The 16,556-nt window shown below is 34.1% G+C and overlaps 1 protein-coding gene across 1 annotated transcript in view; it reads right to left on the reverse strand.

Annotated features, from left to right (window-relative positions):
• Positions 1-1,617: 1,617 nt before the first annotated feature.
• Positions 1,618-16,556, reverse strand: part of LOC133172714 (thioredoxin-related transmembrane protein 2 homolog) — a 284,179-nt gene continuing 269,240 nt past the window's right edge. Inside the window, exon 9 of the mRNA XM_061307668.1 lies at positions 1,618-1,628. The gene's annotated coding sequence lies outside the window, so the exon portion shown is untranslated. The remainder of the gene's footprint in view (positions 1,629-16,556) is intronic.

A 16,556-nucleotide genomic window follows, 5' to 3' on the forward strand; every position in this document is an offset into this window, starting at 1 on the left:
TACAGTCTCAAATGTACCTTTGAAGTTTGGGAATAAAACTTTTATTAAAGGAATACGATATTATCTCTATTGAGTGTTACTTTGAAAGGTCACAGTGTCATAAATACATGTATAGTCCATTCAAATACTATGTCATCTCTACTTTACCCGGTAACCTTCATACAGTGTCCATAAATTAAATATGTATAACATAGATGCAACTCTTAGCAATTTTTAATTTTTTTTGAAATAAAATAACCATTAAAGTGGCTATGCTAATATCATAATCTCCAACTTAAATATGAAACCAAAACAACCTGCTCTCAATATACATGTTTGCATTTCTGGGAGGAAAAAATTATTTGGCTTAATTTTCAACCATCTAATTCATTCTGCAAGTTAAAAAAAACAAACTTAACATAGTAATTAAAATGACCTATGCCAACAGAGGCATATATATATATATATATATATATATATATATATATATATATATATATATATATATATATATATATATATATATATATATATATATAAAATAAGTTTAAGGTGGATACATTTAGAGAAAAAAATGTTAAATTTTAATTAAATATAATGTCTTTTCACTTTTTAAAACTACAGAATACATGTTCAATTATGCTCATTGTGAATTTCTCCATTGGACAAATATTCCCTCACTAGATTCCTAGCCAAAAGGTAAATGCTTATACCATTATCATCACATATGGCTAAAGGATTACACTGTTCTTTTCGGCTGTTGATGATATTTTCCATTTGATCATCTGATGTATCTATTTCAACTTCTGGAATATAAATAGCATTTTCCTCACCTACTTCAAGAAACTCTCCATTTTCAATTCTACTGACAGGTTGACTGTTTCCATTATTCAATACAGCCAAACTGTTTTGTAGATTTATATTAATCATGCCATTCACCCACAATTTGTAAGGACTCCAGCTTTTTTCAGTGGGAAGTCCATAGTTATTGTAAGCCTCTTTGAATTCATGAAGTTCATTATTAATTCGTGGCAGAAACACATAATGTAGACAAAATAAATCATTTTCATTGCCCACTTCCAAAACTGATTCAATTTCTAAGTAGTAGAACAAAGCAAAAATGTCTGAATTACTCCGTAATAAACATCCCTTCACAATCTTTCAATCCTACTATTATGGACTGATCTTCCCGTAATAAAACTCCTCTTCTAGTATCCATGAACTGTGCTACCAATCCATTCTCACAACCATGATCTCCACGAACTCTTGAAGGAATTCCATACTTCTCTGTGGCTTCTTCAAACAAACTCAGAACAGTTTCTGCAAGATTGTTCCCTGAACACTTTAAGTACATGTATACTATTAATCTGCTATATCCATCTATCCCATCATGGGTAACCAAACTCTAGCGAACTAAGGCATGGTGGCCATCAATATGCCAGAGACTGTTAGGTCCCGGAACACTGTATTTTCTTCTATATGCCATAAATCCCACTTAAGTATGGAAGGGAATTAACGCCAAAAGTCTATTTATCTTGCTTTTATTCTTATCTGCCTACTTCTTTATTCTTTGTTATTATTGTAACTATATGTCACTTTATTGTTTTCATATTCGTCTTTATTACATTTCACTTTGAACTTTTTTCATTCTTCATTTTGTCCTTACTTCTATGTTGCTTTATTCTTGTAAATTCGTTCTTCTTTCTTTTAAATTGATACAGTTTCTTTAATAAATAATTATGATCATCTCTATTACAAATGTAAATTCAGTCACGCAAACCATGAAGCGCATTCAATGAAGACGAATACAAGTAGTGTGAATTTAATGCGGCATTATAACGCTAGGTGGCAAGGTGTTCGCTGCGAGTGTTGGTAAAATTAGGTATGCATACCCGGGCTTAGCTTATTCGAGATTTTTCAATTTTCTGTCTTAATACTTTAACAATCGAGCCCAAATTTTCAAGTTATGTTAGTTATAAGTTTATTTATATACCGGACCAATGATGAAAACTCCAAAATAATTGTGTAGTTTCTGTCACCTGCAAAATATAACTCTATATTCACGTTATTTGTTGGATGTACTAGTATGCCCTTATAAATTGAGTGGTTTTTTAGGACCCCTATATATTAGCTAGCTTCCACTGAACTGACATTTCTTTATTCAGGAAAGTAACTGTTCATGCGCAGTCGCGTGATTCTGGGGACCGGGGCTATTCTGGCCCCAGGATCATGAAACAAACTTAGACTTAAGTCAAATTTTCAGTTTCCTGTAAAATGCTTCATAATTGTCGACTTAATCTCTAAATTTGAAGATAACAACACTTTTGCAAGGCAAAATTGAAAAATATTTTAAATTTTGGTCTGCTTGACTTCTTTAACATTTTAGAACAACATGAAGATTTTGACTTAAGCCTAAGATGTTTCGTGATCCCGGGGCCAGGTTTCGGCCAACCCATAATGCTCTGCAAAGTAGTGCGGAAAGTCATTGGTAGGCGTGACCGGAACCAGGCCAGACCGGGGCATACTATAGAAACTTCCCCCGGTTTTTATGAAAATATGTATTAATTTTTTGTATAGAAATAGCACTTTTCAATAAAGAAATAAATATCTCTAGTAAGCACACAGTGTTTGACATCAGAATAACTCAAAAAAAATATTTTGTCAATGTCTCGTTTGGCAAAAAATACGTAAAATGTCGGATTGATATTGCCTACCTATTTTAGCAAATTGGAAATCAAATATCGCCTAAAATATTGAGATTTTCAAAATCTAAATACATGTACACATATATACTTGTATAGATATTGACAATTTTTACAGCGAATACAGAAACTTAGAGACGTAGTATTGTTTTTGAAAGGGGCAGCCAGAGAACAAAATAACCTACCTAAAACTCTTGACAAGCAAAAAAAAAAAAACAAAAACAAAAAACAAACAAACAAACAAACAAAAACAAACAAACAAACAAACAAAAACAAAAAAGAGAGGAAAAAACTTCAAACCCGAAAATTCTATTTTTGGGGGAAGGGGGTCCAACATCTTCCAAATTCATTCTTTCAAAGTTTACTCATACATCACTATGTACATGGCCCCTATTTGATAAAACTGCAACAAAAAGTGGGAGGGGGGGGGAACAGACTTTCATTGAACATTTTCAGTAGTAAAAAGTTATGGCTAGAAAAATGTTGGTGGCAAGCCCCCCCCCCCCCCCCCGCTACCGGTGTCATATAGTGAGATTTTCCCCATAGTGAGGGGGGCAATGACTATATAGTGAGTCTTCCGTCCTAAACGACCATAGTGAGATTTCCCCTTCCGTGTTTTGTTTGGATTTTATTTACATCAACGATGTATATATTGCATATTTAGGTAATGATCTTATATATCTAAAAAAAAAAGATGTTTAGTTTCAAATGAATCATATAAAAGTGTGCATTAAAAATTTATCGTGCACAGCAGATTATTGTATTGTTCCGAGACGATTCTTATCAAAAGAAAAAAGACATAATTAGTTTAACAGTAAAGAGGTCATTACCCGTAGAAACGTGCAGTTTACCTATGTTTACCTGCATGGTTAAGTTGTTTTAAATTTTATAAAAATCACTATTAAAATGTTTTTATTATTTATTCATATATTTATTTACTCATTCATATAGAAATTTTATCCAAACACTGAAAACGTTAGTATAAAAACATTGTTTTACAATAAAAAAAAAATTCGGAAACTAAATTAAAGGGGGGAAGTTTCGCTATGAAGGGGGGAGACTGATTATATAGTGAGACTTTCCCCCGGAAGACTGGCTATATAGCGAGACTTCCCCTGGAGAAGTCTCACTATATATCTAGTCTTCCGGGGGAAGTCTTACCATCTAGCCAGCTTTCAGGGGGAACGACACCGGGTACATGCCTGAACCTATAACATACATCATTTGAAAATTTGGATTCGATTGATAAAGTATTAAGACAGAAAATTGAAAAATCTCGAATAACCTCGACCCGGGTTTGCGTACCTAATTTTACCAACACTCGCAGCGAACACACTGCCACCTAGCGTTATAATTCCGCATTAAATTCACACTACTTGTATTCGTCTTCGTTGAATGCGCTTCATGGTTTGCGTGACTGAATTTACATTTGTAATAGAGATGATCATAATTATTTATTAAAGAAACTGTATCAATTTAAAAGAAAGAAGAACGAATTTACAAGAATAAAGCAACATAGAAGTAAGGACAAAATGAAGAATGAAAAAAGTTCAAAGTGAAATGTAATAAAGACGAATATGAAAACAATAAAGTGACATATAGTTACAATAATAACAAAGAATAAAGAAGTAGGCAGATAAGAATAAAAGCAAGATAAATAGACTTTTGGCGGTAATTCCCTTCCGTACTTAAGCACAGAACTGCTGGGATCAATTTCACGCAAAATATGCTGAATTCGCCTCTTTTGAACTATAATTCCTTTTGCTTTCAAATATCCATGCATCATAGATATTCCAGTATTTGGATTTTTCTTGCAAATATCATCTATTTCTAGGGTTAACTGATTGTCATCTATTTCAGTAAACTCGTGTAAAGCAACATTCATTTGCATACATGCATTTGATAAAGTCCCTCATCAACGTCTGCTACTGAAGTTGGAGCACTACGGAGTGTCAGGTACCACACTGGGCTGGATTAAGGACTTCCTAAGTTGTAGAACCCAATCAGTGGTTCTTGATGGACATACATCCTCACCTCTGGATGTACTTTCGGGAGTACCACAAGGAACTGTCCTGGGACCCTTACTATTCCTGACCTACATTAATGACTTACCGGAGTGCACCAATTCAGATGCCAGACTGTTTGCAGATGATTGCCTCGTCTACCGTCAGATCCGAAACCAGAAAGATGCAGTCAAGTTACAGGAGGACCTCACTGCATTAGAGAGATGGGAAAAGAAGTGGCAGATGTGTTTCCACCCCGAAAAATGCACGGTTCTTAGGATCTCCAATAAACGGCAGCCACTGCAAACATCATACACCCTGCATGGACATCAGCTGGAAGTGGTGGAGAGTGGGAAGTATCTTGGTGTAACCATCTCCAAAGACCTACAATGGACCAAACACATCTACACCAACATAGGGAAAGCTACAAGAATCTTGGGCTTCCTGAGACGAAACCTGGGCCAATGTACATCACCAGTTAAGGCAACAGCGTACTGTACCATGATCAGACCATCGATCGAATATGCATCATCAGTGTGGGATCCTTATCAGGCCAACTTAACACAGGATTTGGAGCAGGTACAGCGTAGAGCAGCCAGATTCGTCTTCAACCAGTACTCGGATACCTCCCCTGGGTCTGTAACATCACTACTGGACCAATTAGAGTGGAACTCACTCCAGCACAGGAGAACATTACATCGACTTGTTCTGTGCTACAAAATCAGGAACCACCTTGTGGACATAAATCCAGACAAATATTACATACCTTGGGACAGAAGAACTAGAGGTAGCCATAGATATAGACAACGTCGTGTAACCAAAGAGGTTTATAAGAACTCTTTCTTCCCACTTTCGGTGAGAAACTGGAATCGTCTGCCAGAAACAGTGACAGCAGCAGCTACTATCGAGGAGTTCAGGAAGGGACTAGACAGTGTCCCCTGGACCCAGCTTCAACCCTGGTAGACGTGATAAGACATTGTATATAGTTTTATCTGTTTTTAAAAGAAGAAGCCTCCTGTTTTAACCAAGCCGGAGTTATTATCACTCTTAATAAGAGGTCAACTCCTTACTGGAAGAAGAAGATTCATTTTTCTCAGTTTTCTCCACAGCGTTGTTCTATCAATTAAAAACATCTTGCAATGTCTTTCATCTTGAATCCAACTGAATTCAGGAACATTACTTTCTCAAGATCTAAAATAAGAAAAGGATGTCTAAAAACACCAGGCACAAGGAATTGTTTCTCTTGAACAGCAACTGCATTCTAACTCGGAACTGCATGTGTATTTGATATACTCAACTACTTCCATGTGTTTTCAGTAAGAAGGAAATAAAAAGTTAACATTCTGATGTCCTCAATTACCTTTTGATTTGCAATATTTCTTTGCAACATGACCAGTTCAATGAATTTTAATGACTGAATTGTTTCATCAAGTCTATTTAAACAGTAATATCATTAGAAGTGGCATTTCTCTCCTTCTCTTCCCAAAAGATTTATAGATTCTAACAATGATGAAAAGAAGTTATTGTAGTCAGGTAGCAGTTGCTCCATAATCTTCCTGAAAACAAAAGTACAATACATTATTTTTGTTATTATCACATGTACTCATATTAAATGAATTATCAAAAATGTAGTGCCCAATACTTTAATGATGTCAAGAGAATTCAGTAATTTAATATTATATAATATAATATATATTATATATATATATATATATATATATATATATATATATATATATATATATATATATATATATATATATATATATATATATATATATATATACCAGTCTCTCTCTCTCTCTCTTTCTCTCTCTCTCTCTCTTATATATATATATACACTTTAAAATTCCTCGGAAGTCATTCAATATACATACTTGCTTCTTGTCCTCTTTGATCATAACATATAATTTTCCTTGTCCAATGTTAGTTTTTAAACATTCCCCACTCCACTGAAATCCAGGAGGAACACATGGCGGATTTAGCACCTTCCCACTGAATGACAGAAACAAAATTCTGTCTAGGGCACATGTGGATTGTTGTAATAAAGTGGCAAGGTTTTCCTTGATTGTTGTTTCGGTGTCATAGGAATTGAGTGTAAACATTCCCTTCAGAATGGTAGAATTTCTTTTCCAAACAGAAGGAAGTGGTATATCTTTGACAAAAATAACTTTAAAGGTCTTCTGAAACCCCTTCTTTTTTGCTAATTTGTAATTATTTCGAATGTCTTTCCTATAAAAAGCCATAAAATAGCAAAAAACGTGAGTACAGTGGCGTTACCGTTGGCGGATCTAAGTTACTGGCAATTTTTAATGTAACTGACAACAAGCAATCGTTTTTTTTTTAATGTCATAAAACGTCATCACTGAATTATTCAATCATAACTTGATTTAAATGATATACAGGTGGTAAAAAAAATAAGTTGTGATAACCGATTAAAAAGGGAAATGTGCAAATTATTTTCGTCATTCACCGAACTTAATATTGACGGAAGCTTCTAGAACATCATATAGCATCAAGCCCGATATTAAAAAGAAAAACGAGGCGATTACAGCTGCATGAACACAAAAAAGTTTTTGTGTGAATGGTCGTTGAAATAATGGTAAATCATTGATAATACTATAAGTTGTGAATACATTTATATATCGAAAGACAAATATATTACATATATGTAGTAGGTTTTCCTAATAAATTTATCGGTAAAATTTGTATACTTCCTTACTAAGAGCATCGTGGCAACGAACCTGAAGTACAATTTGTACTTCGTAATATACTTGCTAACATGAAAAGAGAAAATTTATAAATAAGGTATTGTTCAAATACAGCTGTAAAGCTGTAAAATTTTGTGCTTTAATCAATACATTTTTGGGGTTTTTTTCCTGAATACAGTCTTTTGTATCAAATACTCGGCCTATTCATAGGGCGTTAAAAGCTATTTTTTACACAGGTACTTGGGTCTTGGTTTACAAATATGTATGTACTTATTGATATGTAAAAAAGTAAAGTATTTTTTTTACATATCAATGAGGTTCATACATATTTATAAACCAAGACCCAAGTACCTGTGAATTTTTAACGCATCCCTCCAAATCAAAAATCAGTTGATCAGTAAAATGTGCATATTCGTTGCTTTTATCCTTGGCGGAAATGAAGTAAGAGCATCTGAAATACAATATCCATAACATAGTATTACAGGTTTCAAAATAAACGTCAATTCATGAAATTGTTATTTTTCAAGTTTTTACAAAAAAGGGGGTGGGGGGTGGAGACATACATCTACTTCATGCGGGAATTTGAACAAAGTGTTTCTTTCTTCTATAAGCCTGTAGGCTGTCAGTAGAAACTACAATACATTTTCTGTCGGTAGTGGCATCAATTCAATTCCCCGTGCTTGCGCGGGATTTCATCTAGTATCATATAAAGTGCACAAATTCGGTGTATCTATTTCATATTCTACATAGGGTACCTGCCTTATTTCTGCAGAAAAAATGTTCAAAGACAATGAACTATTTGTGAACAGAAATCACTGTTGTTTACTTACATCGGGAAAATTAATGAAAATAATGTATTCAATTACTTAATCTTGGTCTAACATAATATTAAAAATACTTTATTTCATAAGAAATTGTGTCATTAACTGTAGATTCCCATTTATTCTATTTTTCTTCTAAGGGCAGATCACTCTAACTCAAAAAAACTTCCCTACAAATAGAACTCTTTAGTGTGCATTGTTTAGAGCTTCCTTAACATCAATTCTCTATAAGGACCATAAATGCTTGGCACTATCATGGAATTTTATTTTATCACTATGATATTAGAGATTGTCCTTTATAAAGACTATTGGTGGGTAAATTTTGAACAGTACCTCCTTGGTTTCCATAGCAACGATTTTGAAATATATGGCAAAACTGACCTGATTGTCATCACTCTGTAAAATAATTTTGTGCTTCCTTAATGTAGGAAATTGATGAACATAACATGGGTTTCATTTTATAGCTAAGTAATCAAAGTTTCTGTGTATCTAAATTTTAATCAATTTAACCCAAGGTTTTTAATATGATAATATGATGAAAGGTGTCTATTTCTTGATATGCATATAAATTTTTGCAGGCAATTGAAACTTAGAAAAAAGATCTTTTTAATAAGATCGAGTTTAGATCTAAAAGATGAAAAAAGATTTGAGGTGGGGAAATCAGTTAAAAATCATATTCCAATCCCCTCAAATTATAACTTTTCCTAAAAATTAACCTAGAGTTATATCCCTTTGCTGACTCTTTTGCACTGAAGACAAAAAAAAAAAAAATAAACTGGTGTTATTTCCCTTTGTTGACTCTCCTGTATTGAATTCTAAAGAAGTTTATAACAACATGTGGCAAAAACAGATACCAGAAAAATAAACATGAATCAATAACAGAAAAATGATGTGTTTTTCAACTTTTTAAAATGGAATTCAGTTGCGAAAGACAAAGTACATGTAAGTCATCAATCAATTAATGAAAATGAAGGAGACACTGCTTTCACAGCATTCAACTTGATAATGATGTACGGATCTTTATTATTAATAGATTTTTAAAGTCAAATTCACTTTGCGAAATATTGAAACAAAATTTATGAAGTCTGACTTGCATTCCCATCATGTGGGATTCCATGTATTCTAAAACTTATGAGAATCAAAGTACTCAGAAGTAAATAGAGCCGTGCTCATTTACAGAGCAGTGACCAGTACCGTTTTACACGAAATATACATGAAATAACTGTTATATAAGAGTTCAGAAATATTATTTGGCGATATATTATTACATGCATTTAAAAAGTTTTTAAAACACAGGGAAAGCAGGTTTTTATTCATCCCTGTATCGCATTGTGTAACCTCGGTTTCAGGATATCGCATTGCATTACCCACATTTAATTGGAACAACATTCTCCAGATTATTTTATTCGATATTTTTAACTTACAATTTGCAGTACTTCATTTATTCTTTGATTATTTTCCTTTTATTCTTTTTCAATTTTAAATATGCTAAATATCGCATCATCCACCTCAACAAGGTCGATTGGCTGCTTGACATACAAGTGCGTATTAATATGCACACGTAGCGAGGCAGCGAAGTTTTCAATCATTCTATAAATAGAGTTTGTCCTATCAAGCTGATGTGTCGCACGTGGCCGGTGTGTATATATGGCAGCAGTGGTTATGTTCACTGTCACACAGGTATTAGTTTTCCTATTTCTTAATTTCTTAAAAGCTTGTCTGACGCGATAAAAAAAACTAAATTTTTGATATTTGAAAAGTTAAACCTAGAGTCAAAACCTAGCTATAAATACACACTAATAAGATTTAATATAATATACGCATGTAAATGCATGTATTCATGATTGACAATAAGAATGAATTTCTTTAATTTGAAAAAAAAAATATTTTAAACATATTTTAGATGTACTGGTGCTTTGAAAAGAAAAAAGAAGACGAAAAGACGCATAGAGAAATAATTTTTAGTGAAAAGCAGGTGATTTTTTGTTTAATATAACATTTGTCTGGATATGGAAATGAATAGCATTTTTCATTTTTTAATGCCAACTACCACAATGAATTTATCAAATCTTTTATAAAAGTCATGGTTTTGACAAATTTTTAGGGTGTAGTAATTATGAAAAAAAATACAAATTGTTTTAGTTACTTTTATCTTGCAATTGGCTACAATGAAAATACTTTGTGTGTACATAAATTGGCGTATTCAAAATTTAGCGCAATCACTGGGTATGGAGTGGTTGGCGTAATCATGAATACTTTGTATCGCGATTACCTCACAGTTATCTAACTTAATACTGCTCTTTTGCGGCGAAGTCGAGGAAACTCTAAATCTCGCGAGATTTCCGGAGCATGAATTACAATCGAATGATCCGAACAATTAGTATGCCGAAAGTACAATGTATTGCAAAGGGTTGAACTTTAAATAGTAGGTTGTCTAATTTGGAATGTTTAGAGTTTTTTATCAGCCTCCAAAAGTAACGATAATCAGAAAGAAATGGTAGAATTTAATTAGAAGAGTCGGCTTACTGAACGACTATCAATAAAAATGTAACACTTGAGGAAGCGTGGTTCAGTGAATGTTCCGCAAGATATTTCACCAGGACTTCTTTCATATTTGCCCTTTAAAAATCCACAATGCTCGATCTCGCATTGTATGCAACAGCACATTGCCCCCGGCTAACAGACGTTGCCTACCTTCACCGCGAAAGAGTTCCATAAAGATAAGTATATTGCATTTATTAATTCTTAAATTAAACGAATATAACTTGTTAGATGAAGTTTGATTGTAATTCTATCAAATCAAATAGTACTGAGGGATCAGATGAGATGACTTAGCTCACGTGATTCAATTCAACCAATCAGACTTCAGATACCATAGACAATCACATCTACTGAAACTTAAAATGCCCAAGGGTGGGTTTATTTATGATATGAATAAAATTTGTGGTGGGCATCTGATCCCTCAGTACTATTTGATTTGATAGAATTACAGTCAAACTTCATCTAACAAGTTATATTCGTTTAATTTAAGAATTCTTTCAAATCAAAGTACTGAGGGATCATATAAGATTTCAGAGCTGATGTATTTGTCTATGCATAAAATAAATAACCAAGAAGTAGAAAATGAAAAAAAAAAAAAAACATTCCATTTATTTACATCCTTTCTTCAAAACCATTTTAAGTTACTCTTTTTAATATACTTTCAGTAAAGTGTGCATATTTCTGTATGGGTTTGTTATAAAACTTCTGAAAAATACTGGCGTTCGACCAGCCAACTTTCTGCATGATAATGTCTATTGGTACACCTGCTTTATGAGCGGCACTAGTAGCAGCTGCCCGTCTTGAATGTGGACAAAACTTAGATACATCTATTCCAGACAGTTTCATTGTATCTCGTATCCATCTACTTATGGTATCTCTGCTAACACCCGTATGAGGTTTTATAGTACTGATAAACAATTTATTATCTTGTCTTATAAGTTTTTTTTCTTTCTAAGTACTCACATAGTGTCTTCACAATACACCATTCCTTTTCTACATACATTGGGAACTTCACATTATTTACATGCTTTCCTGGTGTAGAAGTTTTTATCAGGGAACTATATCTAATTTCTACATGATCCTTTTCTACAACTACATCATCAACAGTTAACAAATGTAATGTTTGACCTCTCTGACCAGTCAATAAAGCTAACAACATAATAACTTTACATGACAAAAGTTTCAAGGATAAATCTGTTAATGGTTTTCAAATAATTTATAACTATTGACACTTCCCATGTGCAGTTATATTTTGGCAACATTGGTCGTTTTACAAAAACACCTTTTAAATATCTCTTAATTAGAGTATGAGATCCAAAATTTTCTTTTCCACACAGAGACAACAATGATGAAACAGCAGATCTGGCTGTATTAATTGCACTATATGACAATGCTTGATCAAACAAAGTTTGTAAAAATCAAAGAAAATTATTTACAGTGGGATTAAATGAATCAATCTTCCCAGTATCGCAAAACTGCAGCCATCGTTTGATATAACTCCAGTATTGTCTTTGAGAAGATTTCCTCCAGGAGTTGAAGATGACCAAGGCAAGGTCTTCTGATATTCCTCTGTCTTGGAGAAGTTTCCGGGCAACGGAAAACATCCCATCTTCAGCTTTGGAATCCTGTGTTGTCTGTTTGGGTCTGTTGGTATTGTGAGGAGGTTTTTGTTGTTCAGAAGGTAAGGTTGTTGATAAACCATTTTCAGGAGTGCTGGAAACCAGACTTGTGTGGGCCACAGTGGTGCTATTACTACTGTATTTGTTTTTTCCTGTTGAATTTTCTGTAATACTTTTCCCAGCATACTGAAAGGAGGGAAAAATAAAAATTGTCATTTTTCCATGGAAAAAAAAATGCATCAACACAAATGGCTTCAGGGTCTGGGAGAAAAGACACCTATCTTTCAAGTTGATGATTTAATCTGGATGCAAACAAGTCCATTCCATCTTTTAAAGTAAATATTTGACAAATCTTGTGAAAAACAGTCTCATTAAGTTTCCACTCTAAATCATCATTAATAGTACGTGACAGTCTATCTGCTTCTACATTGTCAATGCCAGGAATATGAGAGGCGCTTATCCATATGTTCCTTGCTATACACCAAAACCAGATGTCCCTAGCTAACAAGTTGAGTTCAGGAATTCTGCCCCCCCCCCCCCCCATGTTGTTTATATAATGCATAGCCACCATATTGTCCAATCTAACTTGAAGGTGTGTGTTTTCTGATGTGCTACAAAATGTTTTAATACTGAGGAAAACAGCTTTCAGTTCTAGATAGTTAATGTGATAAAGCTTCTCTTCATAGGACCAATTTCCACCAGTCTTCTTACCAGACTTTATTTCACAACCTCCCCATCCTTTTTGAGAACTATCTGTTTCTAAAATTATGTCCAGAATATACAGTAGGAATCAGAATGGCTTTGAACTTGTGCAAATATTGTCACACCACCATGAAATATCTTTAATAGATTCGACAGTCAAAAGAATCTTTTTGTCCAAATCTCCTCTGTTGTGTCGTAACATATTATCTTTGAAAATTTCAAGATTTCTGTATCGTAAAGGTGCGTGTTGAACAGCTGGAGAAGCTGCAACCATTTTTCCAATAAGCTGTGCCATTTCTCTTATCTGAATTTCATGTTTGATAATTAATTTAGATCCCAGATCCTTTATTTCATTGGCTTTGTCTTGCAATAATGAATGTCATTTTCTTAGAATTTATAAGAAACCCTAAAAATGCTATTTCTTGCACAGGCACAATAATAACAGATTTGGTAGGATGAATTGTTAATCCTAATTTGTCAAGTAATGTTGATGTACTTCCTATATTTTGTGCACAATGTTCAAAACTATCACCTAACAGTAAGATGTCATCTACGTATGGCACACTTTCAAATCCTTGCTTTCTCAGTGTACTAAAAACTGGTTTTAAAAGTTTTGTAAACACACGTGGAGCAGAAGATAGTCCATTACGTAAGCAAGTGTATTGAAAACACTGATCTCTCCATATGAATTTTAAGAATTTTCTGTCTGTGGAATATATTGGCACAGAATAATAGGCATCTTTCAAGTCTACCGAAGCCAGCCAACAATCTTGCTTTACTAAACACAAAGCACTTCTTATACTTTCCATTTTGAAATGGTGATACTCAACATCCTTGTTTAAATCTCGTAAATTTAGAATTAATCTAAAAGTCCCATTACGTTTTTTCCTAGTGAAAATGTTTGAAATAAAGTCATTTTTAACTCTGTTTGTCTTTTCAATCACATTTTTATCAAGGAGTTTTTGAATTTCTGTATCAATGACAATCATTTCTTCTGGAGAAAACCTTATTTGATGAGGAAGCCTATCTTGCAAAGGACACTGCAAAAAGTCAAGTTGATATCCTAGTACAGTTTTAGAATTTTTCTATCGGACGTTAACTCCTTCCAATTGTCAAAATTAAAACAATTTTTTCCTGCATGAAAATTTTCAGGTGTATTTTGAAATTGCTCAGGAATGTTGTATTTTCCCCCACTATTTATTGTACTTACAGGATGGTCAAGATGAGCAAAGTCTGTGATTTTTGGCTGTGTAGAAAGTTCTACTTTTTCTCTTGGGTTGGAGGTGGTCTCCTGCCCCGGCCTTTCCCTAAAAAAGACCCATTGTTGTTTTGGTTGTATTTGTAAGATGACTGGGGATAGTTGCCGTGAGGTGGCTGTGTTTTCCAACCAATTTTGTAGCCAGAGCCATGGGATTTGTGAATTCCTTGACTTTTTCCTGTGGATGAAGGCTGAAAATTATATCCTTGGAATTTTTTGCTCACTCTTTCTGACGTGTCAGTTTTTTTTTTTATTTTTTCATCCACATTATCCCCAAAGAGAAATTCTGTTACTTTGTTTGAATCATTACAAAGAGGTTTATAGCTTTGTTTTAATTCTGGGCGAATTAGATATCTCCTATTATGTGATAAGTCTGTGAACGCCAACTGAAGTATTTCACTGTATCCTGCGCTAGTTCAAGGCATTCGTCCGTATCTTTGATTCCTGATGTTTTTGATTTTCTTGCGGAAATCAGTTTGTCCAGTAGTCTGCATGCTGGAGTCAAAGCCTTTAAGACAATGTTTTGTGACTTCTGAATTTTAAAGTCTATTGACTGTGACTTTTTCTTTAAAGATGGCCAAATCTCTTCATTAATCCTCGGAGCAGTCATGTTGGTGCAATTTTCTGGTCTGTGGTGTTTCTCACATAAAGTTTTCGCTTTCTCTTCTGTTGCCCTTACTTGAAAATTTGTGTTCAGAACTCAGCGCTTAGAGCTGGTCCCGTTCTGTCGTCTTTTATCATAAATTCCTCTAAGGAGTCTAGGAAATTGGCTTCTTGTTCCTCTTCTCCTCCGTCTTTTTCCTTTTGTACTTTTGATATCAAGTCATCAAGTGTGTCTTCTGTGCCACTGTCTGACATAGTTTCATTGGGATAATTAGCAATCTGAAAAGACAATGACCCATGTCTAATTTCTAAAATTATGGCATCATACAGTTCTACATCTTGCCGTAACAATGTCTTAATCAGACTAGATTATTCATTTTAAAATATAACTTTAAATATTGCTTGTATTATCCGTTTAGAAATTCTGTTGCTACGATTATTTATTTATTTTATGTCAGAATAGAATACATGCCTTATGTCTCTTAGAAACAGGCAGTTCGGCTGTATTAACAACCAATGGTCTTTTCAACATGAGTTGGTTGATAATCTGTTGATTATGAAAAAAACAGTTTTCCAATGCACGTGATCTTGGTCTTCATCAATGGGATCAGCCATATTTGTTTTGAGCATAGCATTCTGGGACGGCGCAGCGTCCATCAACATTGATGGCGGGAAAGCTGGCGAAGCTCCGCCCACTTCACAATCGCTGTGAAAATTGTCAACAGTATGATCAACTATTTCCTCTCTTGCAGCCTCAGGCACTGCCGCACATCAATCGACAAGAATTGACTTCTGTCGTTATGGGATTGAACTCCCGCAACCAAACCGTCGAAGACAGCATCGTTATTGTCATCTCTCGAGAAAGATGACACATTAAGTTTGTAGCACCGGATATGAAGCCCCAGTGTAAGCTGCCCTTTGATAAGCTGGTGGTCTGGCAAATGACACGATTTCTAAATATAGAGATGTAAACAAAACTGCTCATTGATCTGCATGTCAAACAGGCCATCTTAAAAAAGAAAAAACTACACATAAATCATAGAGAGTCACAGAGACAATATCGCTTGGGTAGTGGTGGGTCTTCAAAATACATGCAGTTATCTAATCCTGGTCAGCGCGTGTGTATCAGAATGCACTAAACATGGCATCGATTAGAACGGCCAAGGCGTGGATCAAAGTATTTACAGAAAAACAAAGTGGCGGGTCTTCAAATAACATGCAGTTATCTAGGCTGTTACGTAAATGATGGCCAGTGCGTGTGTATCAAAGTACACTTTACTTGGCATTCATTAGATCAGCCAAGGCGTGGATCTAAGAATTTACAGAAAAACAAAATCAAAGTAAATACTCGCATTAAAAGTTTAAATACGAATGATGTGAATTGATGTCGAAAATTTTACCTTTATGTGTATCTTAGTCATTCAATAACCTGGTGCCATTTTTAAAATATTTTTTTTAAAAAAATAGTTAATGTTAAAACTACAGGCCTTGGAATTAATCAGTTTCCAGAAATAGCGATTTTCGGTATATTAAAAACAATTCTCGCTTTCATTGTCGTGTGTCCCTTCTGAAAATGCATGTTGGGAGTTTAATTTGTGCTACATATATTTAATTTAA

Source organism: Saccostrea echinata, unplaced genomic scaffold, assembly GCF_033153115.1.
Source record: "Saccostrea echinata isolate AGI-Se365-2 ecotype Australia unplaced genomic scaffold, CSIRO_AGI_Sech_v1 ptg000054l, whole genome shotgun sequence".
NCBI classification, from domain to species: domain Eukaryota; kingdom Metazoa; phylum Mollusca; class Bivalvia; order Ostreida; family Ostreidae; genus Saccostrea; species Saccostrea echinata.